Here is a 13,630-nt window from a genome sequence, read left to right as displayed (position 1 = left end):
CCGTCCACAGAGATTTGGGATGTAGTGTGACAGAAAGGAACGAGGCTGCAGGAAAGCCACAAATAACTTATGTTTGTCTGTGTCAGCCATACTCTTCCTCGAGTATCTTGTGTACATGCTTTTTTTTTGTATTAAGGTTGGTACAAAAGTAATCGCGGTTTTTGCCATTACTTGTAATTACTTCTGAAGAGTCCAGACAGTTGCTGTGAATAAAGGATGTATCTCAGAGCCCCATATATTTGCTTAGGATATAATAATCAGAAGGACAGGTGTTGGAGCGATAGAGCTATCATTCATTCATTCAACAAATGTTTAGTGAGTACCTACTATATGCCAGGCTTTGTTTCAGGTACTCGGAATATCTTGGTAAATTTGCTTAGGAAATTTAATGGCAAAAACTGCGATTACTTTTGCACCAAGCTAATACTTTGGAATCCTCTTCCTTATTCCCTGGAGATCTTATCTTTCAAGGCTCTGTTGTTAACCCCTCATTATTATTATTATTGGTTTCCTCCACCAGACTTTGATCTCCATGATGGCGCTAATGTCTTTCTATGCCCTCAAAACCAAGCATGATACCTGCAACTGAGAAAAAATGGACACTTTCTTTCGATTTACCTATTTTGTCTTTTGAGAGCATCTTTCTGTAATGAAATAGTCTGACAGCTCTGCAAACAGCTGCCAACCTAACATCCACCGCTATTTATTTTCTTCGTAAAGAAGACGCAGGGCGCTGTGGCTTACGCTGGTAATCCCAGTACTTTCGCAGGCCTAGGGCAGAGGATCACTTGAACCCAGAAATTCGAGACCATTATATTATTTTAATATAGTGGGACCTCTCTCTAAAAATAATAATAATAAAATAAAAGCTGGGCATGGTGACATGCTCCTGTGGTCTCAGCTACTTGGGAGGCTGAAGTGGGAGGATCTCTTGAGCCTGGTAGATCGAGGTTGTAATGAGCCGTGATCGCACCACTACGCTCTAGCCTGGGCAACAGGGTGAGATTCTGTTTTGTTGTTATTGTTGTTGTTTTTTTTTTAGTACTAAATTGCTCTCCAGAAATGTTTTACCAACATATACTCTCAACAGTAGTAAATGAGGTTACCTCCTCAAATTCATCAACACTGGTTATTGTCATATTTCTAAAAAACACTTTATTTGGTGGACTAAATTAATAGAGTGTTCTCTTTTGTTTCTCCAGCACCTAGCACAGTGCGTAGCACATACTAAGTGTTTATAAATAGTGCTGAATGATTAATTAAATGCTCATTTTACAATTGTCATATACTACATAAACATTTTGACAGTTCTTTCCATATATATCTCTCTACTCACGTGCCTCACACAGATATGTAATAAATATACAATTAAAAAAGATGATTCTGAACTATTTTTATTAATACACTTAAAGAGTTATAGCTATCTTACATCCATAAGTAATGGTCTATTTTATTTTCAATAGTTGCATAGGATTTTATTGTATGGAAATATAATAATTTGCCTAAGTATTGGTGTACAATACTTAATATTGCTACTTAATACTAATACTTAATATTAAATATTGCTGTCATAAAAATACTATAATGAATATTCTTGTACGTGCACTCCTATTGAATGCATATTTACCTTCCCTGATTACCTCTTTATGAAGAATTCATAGAATTGTGGGGTCAAAGGGAACTTACATTTACAGTTATGATAAATATGGCTGAGTTGCAGAAAAAGTTATATCAATTTAATATTCTGCAGTGCCTGAGAGTCAATTTTCTCTATTTTCTCACCAACACTGGATGTAAGTACTTGTTACTTTTGTCAAGTTGATAGGCCAAAAAAGATAAAAACCTGTTTCTTTAATTTTTAATTTTATTTGTAGTTTTGATTACTAGTAAAAAAATATTTTCTTGTATTTCTTGGCTGTTTATGTTACTTTAGTAAATTGCCACTTCATTCCTTTCCTCATATTATTGTGTTAACCATTTTCTTACTGACTTGTAGGAGCTTCTTGCAATTAGGGATAATAACCTTTTATTACTGTGTCACTTTTATAGAAAGAGCCTTTTGGATACAAATTAAAAAAACCCACTGAATCTAGTTTAAATAAAAGTTCAAGCAGACATTGTAAATATGCCACAGGGAATCACATAAATATCCAAATATAATTTTTTGAGTTTTTAAAAATTTACCAAGATATTCCTAGTACCTGAAACAAAGCCTGGCATATAGTAGGCACTCACTTAACATTTGTTGAATGAATGAATGATAGCTCTATCACTCCAAAACCTGTCCTTCTGATTATTATTTCCTAAGCAAATATCTCAGGCTTTGAGATACATCCTTTAGTCACAGCAATTGTCTGGACTCTTCAGAATGGCTGTCAAAGCTCTACTTGTAGACCAACAGAAGGGGCATTTGGTTGACCTTTTTTGTCAAAACTGAAAGTCGCAAGGGCTTATTAAAGGTTTGTATGACTTTCAGCTCCTCTTTGTATGTTTTTGGGACTTGGCTCAAGATACATCTTTAAAAATAACAACTTTTTTTTAAGAGATGGAGTCTAGATCTGTAGCTGGGTTAGAGTACAGTGGCATGATCATAGCTTACTGTAACCTTGAACTGGGCTGAAGCAATCCTATTGCCTCAGCCTCCCAAGTAGCTAGGGCTACAGGTGTATGCCACCATACCTGGATAATTTTAAAATTTTATGTAGAGACAGGGTCTTGCTATGTTGCCCAGGCTGGTCATGAATGCCTGGCCTTAAGTGATACTCCCTCCTTGGCCTTCCAAAGTGCTGGGATTACAGGAGTGAGCCACCATACTCAGCTCTCAAGATACGTCTTTTCTTTTTTTGAAACAAGGTCTCTCTCTGTTGCCCAGGGTGGAGTGCAGTGGCACAATCATGGCTAACTGCAGCCTTGGCTTTTTGGGCCCAAGTGATCCTCCCACCGCACCTCCCAAGTAGCTGGGACTATAGGCAAGTGCCTCCATGCCCAGCTAATTTTGTTGAATTTTTTGTAGAGATAAGTTCTTACTAGGTTGCCCAGTCTAGTCTCGAACTCCTGAACTCAAGCAATCCTCCTGCCTTGGCCTCCCAAAGTGCTGGGATTACAGGTATGCGCCACCATGCCTGGCCCCAAGATACATCTCAATTATTAATCAGAGGCTGAAAAACTGACCAATAAAGATATTTCATAGGAAGACTAGGTCAGCGAACATAACACCATTTCTTTAAAGGTCATTGGAAGCCAGGCAAAGTAGCTCACACCTGTAATCTCAACACTTTTTTTCTCCTGCTGCAGGGAGTTGCTAAGGGACAGGAGTTACCAGCCTGGTCAACATGGCAAGACCCTGTCTCTAAAAAACAAAGGAGGGAGGGAAGGAAGGAAGGAAATAAATTAGCCAGCTGTAGTTGTATGCACCTGTGGTCCCAGCTGCTGGAGAGGCTGAGGTGACAGGATCACATGAGCCCAGGAGTTCAAGTTTGCAGTGAACTATGATCAGCCTGGGCGACCAGAGCAAGACCCTATCTCAAGAAAAAAAAAAAATGATAAAGGTAATTGATAAGCTATGTTAGGCTTTTAAAAGAATCAAATAAAAGTGAATTCTAAATCAAAGCCAAGTTGAAAATTTTTTTCTTAGATAATAACATTATTATGAATAATGTGTTATTATGTTTAGCATCTGTAACTGGTGCATTGAACAAATGAGATGTATAGGGTGCAGTTTGTAAGTAACTTATTTTCACTCCACATGTTAAAACACAATTGGTGGAGTTAATTTTTCCATGGTCATTTAATAAAATATGGTACAAATTTTTCTGGTTGTTCAAGTAAAAAATGTTTGACTTCCTTTCTATGTCCCTGTCTAAAAGTTCTCTCCTAATCCCCACCACACCCACCCACCCCCAAAACTCCCATCATCACCATCAACTCTAGGTTTCCTTCCTTCTTTCAAGTTCAAACAGAAGAAGAGGCAAGAAAGTTCTTAACTTGGCTACTACAGTTCTGTGATTAAGGGCTGTTACTCTTTGAGCTTGGCAGATGTTTACAGTTGACACATTACTTTATGGGTTCTTTGCTAACACCTTAATTCTCACCTTAGTCCACCTGAGAAAACACTGGTAATCTTGCGCTTACACTTGGATAAATATAATAAATATATTTAATCTGGCTGTCAGCTCAATGTTAATTGCTAGCATGTATAGCTTTACCCCCAGCTTTTTTCTGTGGAAGTCTCCTCATCCTTCTTTGTGACCCTCTCTAGTAGCCCTGGTCTGATCCAAAGAAATACCTATAAAGTGACTTTGCCTCTGAGAGTGCAGACTTTGACCAGATCTCAAAGTTATTTTTGCAATTAGCCAAAATTTCTTGCTCTCAATATCCACTAGAATGTTAGCTCCACGAAGCAGGGAATTTTTATCTATTTTGTTCACCACTGAATTTGCCTGTACCTAGAATAGGTGAATACAGTGTCTGTACTTAATAAGTGCTACATAAGTATTGAATGAATGAATGAATTCCTCAGATATGAGTCAGATGCTAGTCCACTGTGCCCTCAACCCCTGCCCCCCTCACTCAGCTGTAGGGATCATATATCAAACATTTCATTATAGCCTCTTTCCCTAGGTGTGAGGTGAGGAAAAAGCAATGTCCACTCACAGCACTCTCTCAAAATCTTCTAAACTCCAACCTCTGAGTTAGAAGTAGATGGACAGTTAAGAGTTGCAAAATAGTCCGCTTTCCACTCCACTCCCCATTTTTGGGCAATTTCTACTTTTTGTTGTTTTCCATTTTATTATAAAATATGAAAATAGTTGGCATTTTACTTTCTTGGCACCTCAGCCAAACTGAGACAGAAAGAGTCCTATTTTAAAATGCACATATAAAGCTTAATTGCACTTATTTGTTCACATGTTGTCCTCACATTAAATCAGAAGCAGCTGGAGGATAGAGAATATTTCATATTTATCCTTGTACATACATTTAATGTGTTACACTAGGTGCTCAAAGTTTAGTTAAAAGAGTTAGTGGATGAATAAAAGTTCTTTAGTAGTAGTAGCAATAATTTCAAATACTTTACATAGTACTAAAGATTGAAGTCTAAAACTATGTTTCTAGTAGATAGTTTTATTTGGAACTATTTATAGGAAAATTGTGGAATTGCTTATACTTCAATGTCATTGTGTGAGATAGTCTCTGATGACCCTATAGATATACTTCACCGTTTTTTCAACTTTTATTTTAGATGCAGAGGGTACACATACATGTTTATTACATGGGTAGATTGTGTGTTGCTGGGCTTTGGTATACAAATGATTTCATCATGCATGTAGTGAGCATAGTACCCAATAGGCTCTCCTTTCACTCTCTTCAGTCAAGTCAGCCCTGGGATCTGTTGTTCCCATCTTTGTGTCCATATGTACTTACTGTTTAGCTTGCATTTATAAGTGAGAACATGTGGTATTTGGTTTACTGTCCCTGTGTTATTTCACTTAGGATAATGACCTCCAGCTCCATCCATGTTACTGCAAAGGATATGATTTCATGTTTTTGTTTTGTTTTTAGAGATAGGGTCTCATTCTGTCTCCCAGGCTAGAGTGCAATGGTGATTTTGGCTTACTGCAGCCTCGACCGCCTGGGTTCAAGTGATCCCCCTACGTCAGTCTGAGTAGCTGGGATCACAGGCCCGTGCCACCACATCCAGCTAATTTTTGTATTTTTTCCATGTTCCCTAAGGTGGTCTTCAACTACTGAGTTCAAGTGATCTGCCTGCCTCGGCCTTCCAAAGTCCTGGGATTACAGGCATGAGCCATCAGGTCTAGCCTCCTGTATTTTTTATGACTGCATAATATTCCATGGTACTTTAATCTTTTACAGATTGCATCAGCAAGATCGCTTCCTCTCTATCTCCTGGTTGGGCTCAGCTAATGGAAGACACTAGTAGATCAGAAAGCAATAGGAAAGAGATACCAGATTTTTTGTTACCTTCCTGCACTCCATGTTGGCCACAGGTTGGCAGTGGTACTGCATCATCACTTGCTGTTCCCCTGCCCGCATTCTGATTGTACTCTCTTCAGTTACAGTGTTGAGAGTGCATCTGATTCTTGCTGAGACCCTGACTAATACAATACCATTTTAATGTTTTTCAGTGCATAGGAGATATACAATACTTTTTTCTGTGAAAAAAGTCCTCATCTTTTTTCAAGGTTAAGTTTATAGTATACTTATAGGAATGTTAATATCAGTAGGTGTGAAACAGCTGGAAAATAGAACCTAAGTTTATTATCTATGCCCTTTCCTATTTTCTACCTGTTCAAATATATAGAAAAAAGAGCTTACAGCTAGTTTTATAATACACATTTTTTCTAATTATAAAAGAGAGGCCGGGTACGGTGGCTCATGCCTGCAATCCCAGCACTTTGGTAGGCTGAGGCAGGAAGACCACGAGGTCAGGAGTTTGAGACCAGCCTGGCCAATATGGTTAAACCTGTCTCTTCTAAAAATATGAATATTAGCTGGGCATGGTGGTGCACGCTTGTAATCCCAGTTACTCAGGAGGCTGAGGCAGGAGAATCGCTTGAGCCCAGGAGGTAGAGGCTGCAGTGAGCCGAGATCATGCCATTGCACTCCAGCTTGGGTGACAGAGTGAGACTCTTTCTCAAAAAAATAAAAAGGGATAGACATTTAAGATTTTTTTTCAAATAAAGATAATATGATAGGCCGGGCACAGTGGCTCATACCTGTAATCCCAGTACTCTGGGGGGGCCAAGGCAGGTAGACCACTTGAGGTCAGGAGTTTAAGACCAGCCTGGCCAACATGGTGAAACCCCATCTCTACTAAAAATACAAAAATTAGCTGGGCATGGTGGCACATGCCTATAATCCCAGCTTCTTGGGAGGCTGGGGCATGAGAATTGCTTGAACCCAGGAGGTAGAGATTGCAGGTGAGCTGACATCTGCCACTGCACTTCAACCTGTGTGACAGAGCAAGACTCTCTCTCAAAAAAAAAATTTTTTTTTAAAGCTAAAAATAGCTACTAAAAAAAGACAATATGATAATTATTATATTGTAATAGGTAGAGAAAATCACTGTGTTTTTTTCCCTTCAATACTATCCATCTAGAGAAGGGAGTATATTCTGAGAATACATATTCCAATATGTGTAAAATGTATATACATTGTGTATGCACATGCATATTGTGGATATGATTCTTATTTCATAGAAAGAAATACTGTATTTCTTTATATCCATTTGAATCTAACCCTGAGCTCCCATATTGCCATGCTGGTGAAAAATTCTATCTTAGTTATCACTGAGCATTTCCTCTCCATGGGTTGTACAAAGTTTCTAGGGCTTTAATTATTATAGAAGTATGTGGAATTATCTCAGATTATTTGGTCGTCTGTCCACATTGATTTGCTGCTGGGATTCTCTTTTGTGCCATCTTCACTTCAGATCTGGTGACTCACATATTTCATTACCACTCTTGGTACTCAAGAATCTGGAATCAAGTGAGTGAATGTGGCAGACCCTGCACCCAGGTACAGCCTCTCAAGGTACCCCATGTGGCCTTCCTCTTTGAGATTTTGCCACTAACTGGGCTTTGCTACAGAGCAAGATGAGAATCTTAGCTATTCACTCAAACTATAAGCTTCAGACTTCTACATTTTTTTTTCTTTTTTTTTTTATGGAAACAGGGTCTCACAACGTTGCCCACGCTGGTCTTGAACTCCTGGGCTCAAGCCATTTACCTGCCTCAGCCTCCCAAAGTGCTGGGATTATAGGCAGTGAGTCAGTAAGCCTGGCCCAGATTTCTAACTTTTGGGGAATCCCTCTTTCACCTGCTTCTCCTCATTTCACAAGATAGAGCCTATGGTATTTCTGAGCAGCGTTTGCTTTTTGCCTTACAAAAATCTGAAGTCTAGATACTTCCATGAATGGAAGAAAGGGGTAGTAGGATAGGAGAACACATAGAATTAATATCTCAAGTCCAGGAACGGTGGCTCACACCTATAATCCCAGCACTTTGGGAGGCCGAGGCAGGTGCATCACCTGAGGTCAGGAGTTCAAGACCAGCCTGACCATCTCTATTAAAAATACAAAAGTTAGCCAGGTGTGGTGGCGCATGGCTGTAATCCCAGCTACTTGGGAGACTGAGGCAAGAAAATCACTTGAACCCAGAAGGTGGAGGTTGCGGTGAGCCGAAATTGTACCACTGAACTCCAGCCTGGGCAACAAGAGCAAAACTCTACCTCAAAAAAACCAAAAAATTAAAAAAGGATTAATATCTCAAAATAAACTGCCACAAAAATTTATCAAATTATATATGATTCTTTTAAACCTGCTTTTCTTTTTTTTTTTTTTTTTTTTTTTTTTTTTTTTTTTTTTTTTGAGACGGAGTTTCGCTCGTTACCCATGCTGGAGTGCAATGGCGCGATCTCGGCTCACTGCAACCTCCGCCTCCTGGGTTCAGGCAATTCTCCTGCCTCAGCCTCCTGAGTAGCTGGGATTACAGGCACGCGCCACCGTGCCCAGCTAGTTTTTTGTATTAGTAGAGACGGGGTTTCACCATGTTGACCAGGATGGTCTCGATCTCTTGACCTCGTGATCCACCCGCCTTGGCCTCCCAAAGTGCTGGGATTACAGGCTTGAGCCACCGCACCCGGCCTTAAACCTGCTTTTCTATGTAAACATTAAACCATGAACATTTCTTCATGTCACATGCTTTTGTCTGTTTAACTATAAAGTATTATGTAAATGTTTCATAATTTATTTGATAATATTTGATACCCTTTAAGTAACTCACTTTAAACTAGCCTTGTCTGTACACACTCCCACCTTTTAAAAATTGTAATTTTAATTAATTAATTAATCTATTTATTTTTTTTTTTTTGAGACGGAGTTTCGCTCTTGTTACCCAGGCTAGAGTGCAATGGCGCAATCTTGGCTCACCGCAACCTCCGCCTCCTGGGTTCAGGCAATTCTCCTGCCTCAGCCTCCCGAGTAGCTGGGATTACAGGCACGTGCCACCATGCCCAGCTAATTTTTTGTATTAGTTGAGACGGGGGTCTCACCCTGTTGACCAGGATGGTCTCGATCTCTTGACCTCGTGATCCACCCGCCTCGGCCTCCCAAAGTGCTGGGATTACAGGCTTGAGCCACCGTGCCCGGCCCAATTTATTTATTTTTAAGACAGGTTCTTGCTGTGTTGCCCAGGCTGGAGTGCAGTGGTGTGATCAAAGTTTACTCCTGGGCTCAAGCAATTCTCCTGCCTCAGCCTCTGGAGTAGCTGGGACTACAGGCATGAGCTACTGTGCCAACCCTTTGAAAAAAGAATCGGGATTCCTCCCTTGGATCCCCTCCCATGGCAGCATGGGAGCTCAAAAAAAAAAAATCTGTTATAGGAGGTCGGGCATGGTGGCTCACACCTGTAATCCCAACACTTTGAGAGGCCAAGGTGGGTGGGTCAGGAGGTCAGGAGTTTTAGACCAGCCTGGCCAACATAGTGAAAACGTATCTCTACTAAAAATACAAAATTAGCTGGGAGTGGTGGTGTATGCCTGTAATGCCAGCTATTCAGAAGCCTGAGGCAGGAGAATCGCTTGAAACCGGGAAGCCAAGGTTGCAGTGAGCTGAGATTGCGCCACTGCACTCCAGCCTGGGCTACAGAGCAAAATTCCGTCAGAAAAAAAACAAAAAGCAAAAAAACCTAGCTTTTTAGAAGTTTGTTGTTGTTGTTGTTAATTGTTATTCAGAAGCTAAGGTTTTTTTTTTTTTTTTCTGGCAACAGCTAACACTTGGAATAGAGCAAGCTGGAATTAATAGACATAATTGGGAAGAATAACAATTTAGAGTTATATCTAAACTGTATAATATAATCTTCTTCACTCAGTGTGTGACTAAAAAAGAGGCCTGCACAAAAGCCATTGGCATACTTGAGTTGTTTAGAAATATTTTTTCCAGAAATTAAGCAATTATCACAGACTGTCATCTGGATAGTTGAGTAACAATGAATCTTAAACGTTCATGGGAAAATTTTAGCTTGGCTTTTATTGGGATTTTTTTTTTAATTCTAAAAAATTCCTGAAATAACTATTAATGGTTTTTAAATTGGAGAATCAGTGTTGTTTTTCTGTTCTATTCTTACTGTAAGATATCTCTATTGGATCAATTTTGCAAATACTCATTAAGAACCAGGGTGTATCCTGAGCCAAATCCCCAAATCATGCTTAGAGGAGCTGAAAGCCATTAAAACCCCAAGCAACCAAATATCTCTTGGTCCACAAGTAGGGCTTTTATGTAAGAGCCACTCTGAAGTGTCCATCCAAGAACTTTTAGCCACCAATATATGCATAGAAGGTAATCGTGAAAAGAACAGATTTTGGAGCCAGACATTTCTCATTCATTCAAAAAATATTTGCTAATCACCTTACTATATGCTAAGAATTATTACTAAGATGCTGATAATTCCTCAGTAAACAGATAAAAATTCCTGAGAAGAAATGGGATATGGGATCAAATTAGAGAGAAAATGAGATGGGAGTTACAGATAATATAAGGCCATTAGGCCACAGTAAGGACTTTGAGATAGAAAGTTACTAGAGGGTTTTGAGCAAAGCAATATCATGCTTGACATTTTAAAAGATCATCCTAGCCCTTGTGTTGAGAACACATGATAGGGGGTCAAACATGCTAAAAAGATCAAGACTAAGAGATGATGATGGTTTGGAATGGAGTTGTAAAAGTGAGGTAGTGGGAAGTTGTTGGATTCTGGATATATTTTTAAGGCAAACCTAACAGTACTTAGAGAATGTATTGGGTACAGTGTGCAAGAGAAAAAGAAGATTCAAAATGGCTTCAATATTTTTGGCCTCAGTAAATGGAAGAATAGAGTGGCAATGGACTGAGAGGAAGGAGAGACAGGAAGATCAAGTTTTCAGGAAAAAATAATGGATACAGCTTTGCATGTTTCAAGTTTGGGAAGTCTATTAGACATCCAAGTGGAGATATGGAGTAGTTGGTTGGCTTATGAGTTGGAATTTAGTGGAGAGGTTTAGGTGGGAGAGCCAAAATTAAGAGTCATCATTGTAGATAAGTTATGCAGAGCCATGGGAGTGGAGTAAAAATAGATAGAAAAGAGTTCCAACGATTGGATTCTGGGGCACTCCAATATTAAGACAGAACTGGGTTTGTGTCTGAGCTTAGCTGCGTATAAGCTCTGAGAACTTTGATGTCTTATTTCACTTCTCAGAACTTTGCTTTGTTGTTTAAATCTATAAAATGGAGATAATATTGGTTAGTATCTTCCATGATTATTGTGATTAAGTAAATTTCTCATTTAAAGTGATTAGTACACAGCCAAGCAGATGGTACTCAGTAAATATTAGCTATTATTACTGTTAGAACCAGCATTTGTCTTCTAATATGTTGCTGGTTGCCTTCATGATAATATACTCATATAATCAATATAGTAGCAATGCCTATTTATCTAGAGAAAGAGTGGCAAACTGTAAATGTATGGTGCGCCACCTCCCCATTTCTAATCTTCTAAGTAAATTAGACTTTTAGCCAAAAACCTTCTTCTTCCTCTTGCTACCTTTTGAAATTTTCCTAAATAATTAATGTTACTTTAGTCTCTTTTTGACAATTTTTAGTTATTTTATTTGGCTGCCAAGATCTATGAAGCACAATAACAGAGACTTTCCTTTAAAGCTTTGACATTCAGGATAATGGCTACAAAGTAAAAACATGGTTGGTGGAGTTTGAAACAAGGACAGCATTCTTTTTTCTTTTCTTTTCTTTTCTTTTTTTTTGAGGCAGAGTCTCGCTTTGTCTCCCAGGCTGAAGTGCGGTGGCGTGATAACAGCTCAGTGCAACCTCTGCTTCCCGGGTTCAAGAGATTTTCCTGCCTCAGCCTCCTGAGTAGCTGGGACCACAGATACACCTCACAATGCCCAGCTAATTTTTGTATTTTTAGTAGAGATGGGGCTTTGACATGTTGGCCAGGCTGGTCTTGAACTCCTGACCTCAGGTGATCTGCCCTCCTTGGCCTCTCAAAGTGCGGGGATTACAGGTGCAAGCCTCCGTGCCCGGCCAGGACATCATTCTTTAACAGGTTTGAAGAATAATGATCTGGATATTATTTCATCTTTTATAAAAATGTCTTCTCATTTAAAAAATAAACCTCTCTATTGGCCAAGCACAATAAAATATATTCTAATCTAATTTTTATAGAAATTTACTCTGAAATTATTTGGGAAACTGCTTTTTGTATTAAAAACAAGTATTTCGGCCAGACATGGTAGTTCACACCTGTAATCCCAGAACTTTGGGAGGCTGAGGCAGCTGGATCATTTGAAGTCAGGAGTTCAAGACCAGCCTGGCCAACATGGCAGAACCCCATCTCTACTAAAAATACAAAATTAGCCTGGCATGGTGGCAGGCACCTATAATCCCAGCTACCCAGGAGGCTGAGGCAGGAGAATCGCTTGAACCCAAGAGGCGGAGGTTGCACTCCAGTCTGGGCGACAGAGCAAGACTTGTCTCAAAACAACAAACAGAAAACCCAGGTATTTCTTCCTCTAATAGGCCAAAGGCAGCATTTTTTAGTGTCTGGATGGCTTCAGAATTTCTTTTCCTTTAGCTTGTTGCTGGAGTGGTAAAGGCAACAAAAGAACAGAGACTTTTTATGATGGAAGGAGTATGCTTATAAATAGGCCAAATATTTTCATTTGCTTTATTTCTTTATCTTTTCCCAAGACAAGAGAGAAAAAATTAAATTCTTAGTCTGCCAATAGACCAATGATTCCTAAGATGTTGTTTACATTAAAAGTAATATGTCCTTTAAAACGAATGTTTTCTAGAATTTCAGTGGCAAGCTAAGTGCGCAATTCCTTCCTCTACTGCTAGGTGGCAATTAATGCCTTATTCAGAAAAAAAAGAATTCTTCTCTGACCCCACTACCCTCGCCCAGAAAAGTACATGCATTTTCTCTTTCTTAAGGTAAGACTTCCCTTAAGGATAACATTCTTTTATTCCTGTTTTGTTTCGTCCAAGTGAATTTACATTCACCTTTTCCTTTAATTGTTAAGAATAGCACATACAAATCAAACGCAGACTGCAATAGCTAAGGAAGAATAGATCATATAATTTAAAGAGGGTGATTTCCAAACTGAGAGTATATTCATAAGTGATATAGAGTAGGAAGTTGCTATAATTTCCCTGAAGGGTTTGTTTTTTTTCAATTTTACTAAAGAAAAATTTCCTGGCCCATGCTAACATTATGCTGAATGTAATTAATTATAAATGTAACATTATTAAATATAAAATAAAAAGAGTAGGAAAATTATTTCAAAGACTTAAAGGCAATTTTAATATGGTAAAATTGTTTTCTTTTTTTTCTTTTTTTTTTTTTTGAGACAGAGTCTCACTCTGTCACCCAGGCCTGGAGTGCAATGCTGTGATCTTGGCTACAAGATCACACCTACACACCTACTACAACTTCCACCTCCTGGGTTCAAGCGATTCTCATTCTGCAGCTTCTCCAGTAGCTGGAATTACAGATGTGTGCCACCATGCCTGGCTACTTTTTGTATTTTTAGTAGAGATGAGTTTTCACCATGTTGACCAGGCTGG

At 39.0% G+C, this 13,630-nt stretch overlaps 1 protein-coding gene across 1 annotated transcript in view; it reads right to left on the bottom strand.

Moving 5' to 3' along the window:
* The window catches only part of PSMA1 (proteasome 20S subunit alpha 1), a 132,618-nt gene that overhangs the window by 15,691 nt on the left and 103,297 nt on the right, over nt 1-13,630 (bottom strand). The window lies entirely within an intron of this gene.

Source organism: Aotus nancymaae, unplaced genomic scaffold (assembly GCF_030222135.1).
Source record: "Aotus nancymaae isolate 86718 unplaced genomic scaffold, 86718_ANA_hifiasm-v0.15.2.pri h1tg000059l, whole genome shotgun sequence".
Lineage (NCBI taxonomy): Eukaryota > Metazoa > Chordata > Mammalia > Primates > Aotidae > Aotus > Aotus nancymaae.
The sequence above is the reverse complement of the archived record's forward strand: the minus strand, read 5'-3'. Positions and strand labels throughout refer to the sequence as shown.